Here is a 10,315-nt window from a genome sequence, read left to right as displayed (position 1 = left end):
AAAATAATATCAGCAACAAACAATGATATATCAAACAAAGTAATCTATATCAACAGCTTCAAAACCACAAAATCTAAAAATATATGTTGAATAAACCAATGTAGAAAAGAGAAAAGCAGTACAGAACTTTAACCTGTAAAATAGTATTAATGTAACATAGAATGCTGAAAATACACAAAATTGAGATCAAATTACATATCATAAAATCAGATTAGCACATTATTTGGTACCATTTCTTTTAAAGCACTTGAGGTGATAACCACTTATGAACAGGATCACAGCACATATATATTAAATATATATATTATATTATATATTGAACATCAATTCTCAGCACTCAAATACCTATATTCTTAACAACTGATCTGAAGTCTCTGCAAAATTTTAATTTCTTTATTTCAACTTGAGCATTCTACTCTGGTTTTAATGCTTAACATGGTTAAAAAGGCACCATAAATAATGATATAACTTTACAACATACTTTACACTAATCCAAAATAAGTTAAGAAAATATGTACATATTTACATTCAATATACTAACAAACTAGCTGGCTTTAAAAAAAACTGATCAATCATCAATGTATGCCTTTATCTAATACAATCTCTTGAAACTCTGCAGAATGTCTTATCACAGTGGAACTGTACTTGCATATCTGAAAAGTAATACAAATGTTATCAAACATGTATCATGCAATGAATTACTTTTACTACCCTACCAGATAAAACCACTACCAAGTTTCAGAACATTGTCTTTGTATTGTACCTGTCCAAATATTGCATGACAAAACATGGTAATTTGATGCAAAATCATTCTGACAAATATCATTGATCATTTTAAATATTAACGGAAAGTAGTATGCTCATTATCAGGGCTTTCCCTTCTTTCACTGAGGCAAATATAAATCCCTTTCGTATTCAACGACGTCTACTTTTTTCCTAATTCTAAATCACAAATTTAGTGAACAAGATACCATATGTGAACTTGCTCCAATTATTAATTTGCAATAAAAACTTTAAAATGTTTACATTTAAATTCTAAAATACATGCATAAATTCAATGCTTACATATAAATTATGATATACACGCATCGTACATGAAAATAACATTGTATAAACAATTAATAGAACGAAACCATTCCCAATCTAAACAGAAAAACATAAAGTATGATATTATTTCCAAAAATGGACCGGCTAAAGCCCCTTCCGAATTCTCATTCTATAAGCCTTAGGTATACCCCTGATTGTACACATCAAACTGAAAAATCCTAACTTTTAATCAAATGTTTTCAACTACAAACTGATCAGTCATTCTAGAGAAACTTTTTGAAGAACCACGAAAATGTTATGATTATACACATTTTCTTCATGAAACTATATAACAGATCCAGATATAAAAAAATACTTTAAATCAATGAAGGAACCACTGTCAAAAGAGTGACCGATTTATTGACACATGGAAGGACAACGCCAAAACAATTTCCAAGCATCTATGCCTGGGTAAAAAAATGTAACTTAAAGAAACTTACCATGTTTTAACTCTTTTGTCACTGTGGCTGATAACCAGGATTCTTTTCCATCTTCATCAACCCATTTTGCCTGTACATCATCACCTTTGCTTAGATCACACTGCAAAATAATAAACTATTTTAGTTTTTTTGAAACTATTTTTTCTCTGCAATATATCTTTAATAACTAACCTTTATTAATGCACTCCTGATTAATAATAATAATATAATAAACACATTTCTTCCAAGCAAAAACGAAAACATGCCATTTATTCAACATCCAATATTTTGACATGCAATATATATGGCAGTCTATGGTAATGTAATGTTAAACATATTTATTTAAGCGGGATTGCATCGAAAGCCTTAAGCTTATATGGACACTCATATAGTACATTTCCTAGAAAGAACCACAATTGGGTGTGACTGTCTATGGAGGAGATGAGAACGCTCTCCGTGTAGAGTTGAACCCACAAACACCCAATAGGCTAGCTAGGCGACCAAATCCACTACACCACCGTGACCGTATGGTTATCTTAACATAGAAATTAACCTTCTAGTTTAAACTGAAATACATACAGAACCTCTTGACATTAAGAGGACATAACTAGACATGAATAAATAATTTGCATTTATTGTTCATTTGGCTTATAAATGTTGCAACATCTGCTAATAAAATAATACTCAGAATTTCAAGCAGTTTTGTTTCATTAAGACTGGCAATTTAAGACTTCCAATCATTGCGCAGCTGTAACTACTTTCAAAATTAAATTATTGTCAAGTAAAACCTTTTAATAATGCATACTTACATTGGAGTCATTTGGTCGTTTGAGGCCTCTGTTTTCTGAAATAAGTAATGTTGATTTCTTTAATTAAGACTTTCTTTAATTGCCAAATAGAGTAACCAGCCTTTGTCACAAAGGTCAAATGCAAATTCAAATTTTAAATGGTTACATAATTATACAGCTGACTATAATTAAAAGATAAATATTGATTATGCTCTGATGTTTGCTTTATATTTATAGGCATACTAGAAATAAGTCCATAGGACACAGATGCTCGGTGATTGGCACTGGTCACAAAAATGGGTCATACTTTTAAAGTTACACTCCATAAAAAAAATCAAAGCATGAAAACTTACAAAGGGCAATAAATAGTGTGCAAGGTAGATTTATGTTTTTTGTGAACTGCATTTCTCCTCACGAATATATATCAGCATAAGAAGTTGTAAATCAATATCACTTAATAGCTTTTAAGTAATGCTCACGACAAAAAGTATACAATTTACAAAAATAAATACACGTAACTAAAACAAATCAATTAATAATTATGGTTCTCTGGCTCTGCTCTTCCTCAATGATATCTTTCAGCCTATAAAATTTCAAGTCAATATCACATATATGGTTTTCACCAGGGACCGACACACAGGGGTGAATCTCAATGCCTCTTTACCATTCTTCGAAAGGCGGGTAATAAAAAATGTTTTTAATAATGCACTGTACAAGGTTAACTTGTGGAAGATTACATGTATATTCTATTACCGCTTACATATTAGACAAAAAGCACTGGACAAATATAAGCAGGTGATAACATACTAACCTTCCTTACCAGCCTATATTTCATCAAGTTGCTTCTGCACCTGCTGGTACTTAGTCAGCAGCTGAGCATGCTCCAATAGAATCTTTTCATGGTCCTCCTGAATTTACATTATGCATAAATAAAATACTTCCGGTATGATTGCTAGTTCATTTTAGCGACAGCTAGGTTAAAATATCAGTACATGTATATACTCTCGTTACCAAATACTTTGAGAACATACACAATTTTAAACAAAATATTTTGTTCAAGCTTAATAAAACAATTGAACAATATTAAAATGTCATACATATATGTTGCAATTATCACGAAGAATGTATGAAGACTTAATCTGAAATCTATTGTAGCATAGCAAATGACAAATTAGTGTTTGATCAGCCTTATCAGCATTAGGCCGCACCATGCCCCCCCCCCCTATCAAAGACTATTAGTGACATGTGCCCTTTTATCTAAATTTATCAAATATTATCTGCTATTGCAATCATATATTATTTCTGTGTCCGAAAGACTTGCACGACTGTCTATTATACAATAAATGAGTGTTGAGTACAAAATGTGCTTTAAAAATATAATCATGAAATAATTTTGACATACTAAGACAACACAAAAGCCATTATCTCTGCCAAAAGTGCATCCAGCACTTAGTGCTCCTGAAGTCAGGTTTCGAGAATGGATATCAAATATTAGATGGTAAGAGTCCTGTACCTTAAGAGTGAAGTACTTTTCTTTGTACTGCTCATCGTCTTCACCCTGTGCAATTTCATCTTCGCTGCTGACTTCCTTAGTGTTATTGTCCACTTCTACAGGCAGCTGAAGGTTCTATACCAGAAATGATTTACATACTTTTAATGCTTTGTTTCATGTACTGTTATGACTATAAAAAATACTCTGTAAACACATAAATCCCAATTTAAGGATATAAGATCAGTAAACAAGAGCCGTCAGAAGACAGCTATATATCATGGGGATATTGTTCATATTCAGGTCAAGGTCAAGGTCAAGGTAATATAGTCATATTCTAAATAATCCACAGAACAGTGTTGTATAGGGTCTTCCTAGGATTTTACTTATCTTCCATATCGCTTTGGATCTGCTCTGTGTTATAACATTCCCACTGTGATTCAAAACAATGCTTATTTTCCAAATGTGGACTGGTTCCCAAAGTACTTCCTTAAATTTAACTCGGGTTTTAAATCGGTAAGCACATATAACGAATGAAAATGCTATCATCTGAATGGATATGCCATCATCTGTTCATTTTTTAGAATGTTTATGTTATTAAAACAATAGGAATACTTTACAGTGTACATATAATGAAGATGTATTTTTGTCAACAATAGGATTTCATATAATCAATGACTGATACGTAAAATTGTATACTAAATACTTACTTCGCTGACAACATGTTTGTTACTTTTAACAAAACCCTCATCAATATAGCTCTTTCTGAAATAAAAATATATAATTATTTCCATAAGGCTTAGCAAAATAGAAGCACTTGCTATGTAGAAAAATGTGACAGTCTCCAATAAAGATGTAAGAAACAAAATTATAATTTAAATTTTGCTTAACTCAAATATTCAAAAGAGTTCAGATAATCATCAAACCAAGTATGGTACATAACAGAAAAAATGAGATTTCAATCACCTTTTTTACAAGTATCATGATAACCAATATTACCAAGAAATAAGTGCCCTACAATTATAGTAAGTGCATGCATAAGCGACAAACAGGCAGCAGAAGCAGCTTCTTTTAATTGAGTTTTTTTAATTATAATTTATAATGAAACATGTATACGTATGAAATGCAGTTCTTCATTAATTTTCAGTCCCAAATATTGTGAAATAATGGGAGTTTATGAATACAAAATACCAGGCCTTTTTTTCAACATTTTGGGCAAATGCCACACTACAATTCTGGTAATTTAAGTCATGAAATTTCCCATTTTGGGAACACAATTTAATTGGAGAAATGGCTAATTTGGGAAAAAATCACATAAAAATGGTGTTTCTGAGATTTCAAACATGCTTGATACATATACATTGATAAAAAAGGACTTTTTGTTACCCCCAAAATATTCCCATAAAAAAAACATTTCTGCTTGTGACTACTATATACACTTTCCTTATCGGAACAGTGTCCTGTTATCAGTATTTCTCAAGGTTGATAAAAGCAAGGCTAAAAACAAGTTTAATTCCAGTAATGCATAATTTTAGCATATAAGCAGGAACAAAAAAAGCAACTTCTAGTGACAATTTGTTGTCTGAATTGGGATTTTTTTTATTTAGAAAAAAACAACAACAACATTTTGATAGGGAATGGGGCCCATATTCAGACCTGATTTGAAGGGCGAAAGAGGCCTTACTACTTACACTTTTTCCTGAAATTCTTTTGTCCAGCATGGAGTAGAGTTGTCAGACATTTTCATATGAGCTCCATGCTGTTTATTCTCATGAGCGGTCGGAAAAACTTCTCTGACAGATTTACATTTTTGTCACTTGCCTGCACAAACATGGACCAGACATCTTCAGGCAGCTGGGCTATGTTCAAATGTTGTTGATAGCCAGCTGACAGGCGCCTCCTATTCTCGGCTGAGGTCTTCACGCGCTGCAAAATGAACATGTATATATTCAGCCCAATATACCAATACACAAGTTATCTGCCACATGGATACAGACAAGAACATCACAATTCTTACGCTTTTGGAAAGCTGATCAAGCAAAGTAAAAATAGATTTTCAAAAAACTTCATTGTTTATTAAACATCATGAAAATAATTCCGCACCAACACAGAACATGTTTACTTTACTTTCATTCACAGAACACCATTGCATATAATGATAGGCCTTGATGAAAATGTCCAAACATCTCCTACAAAGCTCCACTTCTTACATATTTCTATATTTACCAAGGAAAATTTATGTCCAATAAAAGGGATTTTAGAACCTATTTGCCTGGCCTAAAGGAATATTTATTTCCCATGTTTACTTTATTTGGACACAAGATAAAGGACTTTGTCTTATGCCTAGCTAATTATTACCGAGTTTGAGCATATTCATAAATATCATTAATCACTTCTGGCAATTCATTCTATAACAAAACTTGTGATCATGCTTACTGCCCCAAATCTTTTCTTAATGTTCTATCTCTAGTTTTTGGGGCTGAAATAAGGCCCCATTATGTCAGCATACAAAAGTATTTTTCCCTATTCAAGGTAAAAAAAACAACATCCAACACTAAAGCAAATAGATCATCCTATACCCAGAAATGTGAAGCTTTATAACATTATTTTTTGTTTCAAAGTGATATAAGTAGTTATATAATAATATTAGGGGTTTTCCTGCTATTTATTTAAGGCCGTAAAACGGGCCCAATCCCAATGCAAACAGACCTGATCCCAACAGGAATCAAATTCAAAATAAAAATGTAAAAAAAAATATTTATATTTTTAGGTGTAGTAGTGAAAAATTCTGCTCTGTGGGGGTTCATATTCAAATGAGAGGCATAAAGAAAGAAATAAATTATTTACACATGTTTAGTTTAAAAAGTCCTTATAAATGCAAATATTTAAAATGTCCTACTTTGCTGCGAGTAAAAAATCCCAATAAAAGCTATTTTTACAATGAAAAAAAAAACAAACAATTCGACCAGACTCCTTTTCCGAAAATAACCAAAAAAAACCTGCAGTAGACTATGGTTAAAAGGAGAAAAAGTGAAATAAACAGATATTGTCTTGTTCTCTAGGTTTTGGGTTAAATTCCCTTAATTTGGAAAAATGATTTCCCATGATAGTAAATTATTTTTTCATTGATTATTTGTGTCAGCAAACAAAATTTCTAGTTATTCTTATTAAATAAAACCCAATGTGAACAATACATTTGCATTTCGGAAGACATAATATATTTTTTGACTGGCAGATGGCAGTATGGATTTAACTTTTCCTCCTAATACTATTTCTGGTGATTTATTATTTCTAATTAAAACTATCAATTTATACCTTGGTCCTGAAAACAACGACCAGACCATCCTTCCACTCATTAATCCGCCTCTTCGTCATTTTATCCGACGGAGGGCATTGTCGCATGAGCCGATCTTGTCCAGGAATGTTAGTGGCTTTCGACCCTCTTGAAGCACTGCATTGTGCTGGAATCCTATAATGGACAGGGCTGTTGTCTGGGGCAGTTCCCTGTACAGCTTGACCTGCACTGTCTCCCTGTCCAGGGTCCCACGAGCATGAAGGGTCTGAAGCGCCTCCCGCGTGTGGTTGCCACCAAGGACTTCAACCTTGCTACCACCTTTACGATCCAAATGGCTGGTGTCATCTTCCGGGCCCACCATTCCAACCAGCATCACAATCTGCCCAATAGGGTTAGAAATGAATGAATCGGTCAAAAAACTGACATTATCATGGTTGATCACACGCACCGCTCTTGAAGGATGCGGCAGGATCAAGTTCATCACATGAACATCAACTTTTCCTGAAAAATATTTTTTAAAGTAATTCAATAATTATAATGATAAATAATCAAAAATGGTAGCTAAATTGATATTACACATTGCATTAGTGTTTCCCTATGCAAATGTGGATGTTTAAAGGTGACATTAATATTGAGCTTAACATTTTTCCATGTATTTCATATATATAATTGGCAAAGCTATTGTAAATTTGAATTAAAAGAAGATATTTTACTTAATTTGTGAAACTTTCATTTCTTAGTGCTGGATACAGGAGTCCAGATAAGATGTGTATTTGCGTAAATACTCATTATGACAAATTTCTAAATACACATGTATACAAATTTTGATAAGTGAACAAAATCATCATAAAAATTGGTATACACATCATTTGTTATTGTCAGGTGCTCAAAAATGCCCAATAAAGATTATTTTATCAGCCACTTCAAAACGCATGTTTTTGAATATATGTAGTTCCTTTACTCCATTTATAAGTGGCAAACAAGAAGCCAATGAATGATCTCTGATATATATTTTTTAATTATCTGGAGCTCTGGTTGGATATTGAAGTTTTGAGACGCCCATCGTTGCATTTTCAGAAGTTTAACAACCAAAAAAACATAGGAGTAATTTTCTTTCTTTTATGATAGCCATATTAAAAAGCTTTTTCTTCATGCCTTTAATGCAGACATTCAAAAAAAAAAAATAAAGATAAAATATATAAAGAATTACTATAAACAAAAATAAAGTAATTTAGTAAATGAGTAATTTTATATAATGGAAAATTTCCTTCATGTTGTGTGCTAATACAGAAATTGGATATAGACAAGGTCAAACAATCACTCACGCTTTTTTCAAGATACAACTCAAACAAGACTATTGCCAATCAATTAAAGTCCCCTACCCAGGATGCACCATTTTCAGCAATATGTCTTGTCTATTTGTTGCCATAGCAGAATTCTTGACATAGGAACAAAATGAAATGATGTGCATAATCTCCAAATTCATGAGAAAATATGAAGAACAGACACACAGAACACAACCCATGAGTCCCTCTCCGGTTTCACTGGTGACTAACAATAACATATAAGGGTTACACAAGAATAGCTCAAGTCATTCCTTGACATTTACTTCAACTGGAAACCTGTCACTAAGGCAAAGGCCAACACCAGGATCAGTAAGCAAGCCTGCTTGTCAAGCTAATTAAATACACATAAGTTATAAGATATTCTTAATTACATACAAAAAAGAAGAAAAAATAAGAAGAGAATTAATTTGTGCAAATTTTTATTTCTTACCTATAAAATGGTCTTTCATAATCTTGTCATGCACACCTGAAAAAAAAATTATAAAAAAAAGATACTTCAAGGAAATTTAAAGAATAGACATCCTTGCCAAACATAAATAAATGCCAATTACTTTAAAATTCCATGACATTTTATTTTAAAGTAACTGGGACAGCGCTCTAGGCCAACAAAATAGGGTGGATTTTGATAGGTACATAAGCTAAAATAATTTGATTACCATCACAGTGTCATTATTTTATTTTTTTTCCTGGAAGCCAATTGCACCATAACTTTAAATAGAAACATAATTGAATCATAACTTTAAATAGAAATATACCCGTATGTTCTATGGACTTTTTAGAAAAATGGCAGCGTAATTTGTTTATGCAATTCTTTAACTCTTTAATTTTATTTTTAAACTCGCAATCCATAAATCTCGCTCGCAGATAAAAACAGATAAACACAAATTAAAACAACCACCTGAAATTGAATAGAATTCTCCTTGTATTTATCTCCCTCAAAAAGATCCTTACAGCATTTGACTTAAGATGCTCAATGTTTTTTTTTAATATTAAAATGGAAGTAGAAGTAGTTTTCTGTTTTGTGAAATTAACAAACTTGTCGGGCCATTAAACTGGTAAATTTCCAAGATAGCCAATTAGAAGTGTTGTGCTGCCAGGTTTGTGCGAATTCCATTACTGCATGGGATAAAACATTTTTACAAAATTCTTGCTAAACTAACACTGCATTGTGCAACATTCGTTTCGTTTCAAGCATCAGTTAAGAGATGCTTCAAGTATTATGTTACTTATGTTCATCATCCAACACACCAGCACATTTTATTAGCTAATTTTATAGCTGTTATATGATCATATTCCTGATGGCAAAACATCATTTTTTCAAAATCCACTTAATCCGGCAAAAAAATACTCAATGGATTATTTCAGTTTTAGAAGTTTAGATATAACACAATTTTCATTGTAGCGAAAGGACTGTTAAAATAACCATTTTACTGATCAGTGTTCATTCTATTTTATTACAAGTTACCAAAGATATTATAATTTCCTAATTTGTGTTAAATTGATGCTTGAATTCCCAAATTTCAATTTATATTTGTGAGGTTCCAAAAGTGGTGAAAAAAAGCCCTGAACATACCTTATCCGAAACAAACAATATATTTCAATCAGCTTTTAAAATTCAATTTTAAAGTGAACAGTCTACTAAATTTTATTCCATGTGCTCTGCTAACTCATACCTGAAAGACTGATGCATGATGTTTTCTTACTTTCAGCAACATCAAAAAATGGCAACTAAACAAAACTGGAAAATTCTCCAGACACTAACAGCACATTTAGAGAATATAAAACTAATAGCCAACTGTTAATTCACATTTAAAATAAATTTAACACATCAAGACTTCTTCTTATATGTGACATTTTAACCAGAATATTAAAAGGAACCTGTTAAAATCCAA

General features: G+C 31.9%; 1 long non-coding RNA gene across 1 annotated transcript; it reads right to left on the bottom strand.

Annotated features, from left to right (window-relative positions):
* Nucleotides 1–1,536: 1,536 nt before the first annotated feature.
* LOC127869433 (uncharacterized) lies at nucleotides 1,537–3,206 on the bottom strand. Its single transcript, XR_008044561.1, has 3 exons — nucleotides 3,114–3,206; nucleotides 2,315–2,349; nucleotides 1,537–1,626 (listed from the first exon to the last, which is right to left on the bottom strand). It is a non-coding gene; the product is annotated as an uncharacterized LOC127869433 (long non-coding RNA).
* Nucleotides 3,207–10,315: the final 7,109 nt, after the last annotated feature.

Source organism: Dreissena polymorpha, chromosome 2, assembly GCF_020536995.1.
Source record: "Dreissena polymorpha isolate Duluth1 chromosome 2, UMN_Dpol_1.0, whole genome shotgun sequence".
Lineage (NCBI taxonomy): Eukaryota > Metazoa > Mollusca > Bivalvia > Myida > Dreissenidae > Dreissena > Dreissena polymorpha.
This window is presented reverse-complemented; position numbering and strand designations above follow the sequence as displayed.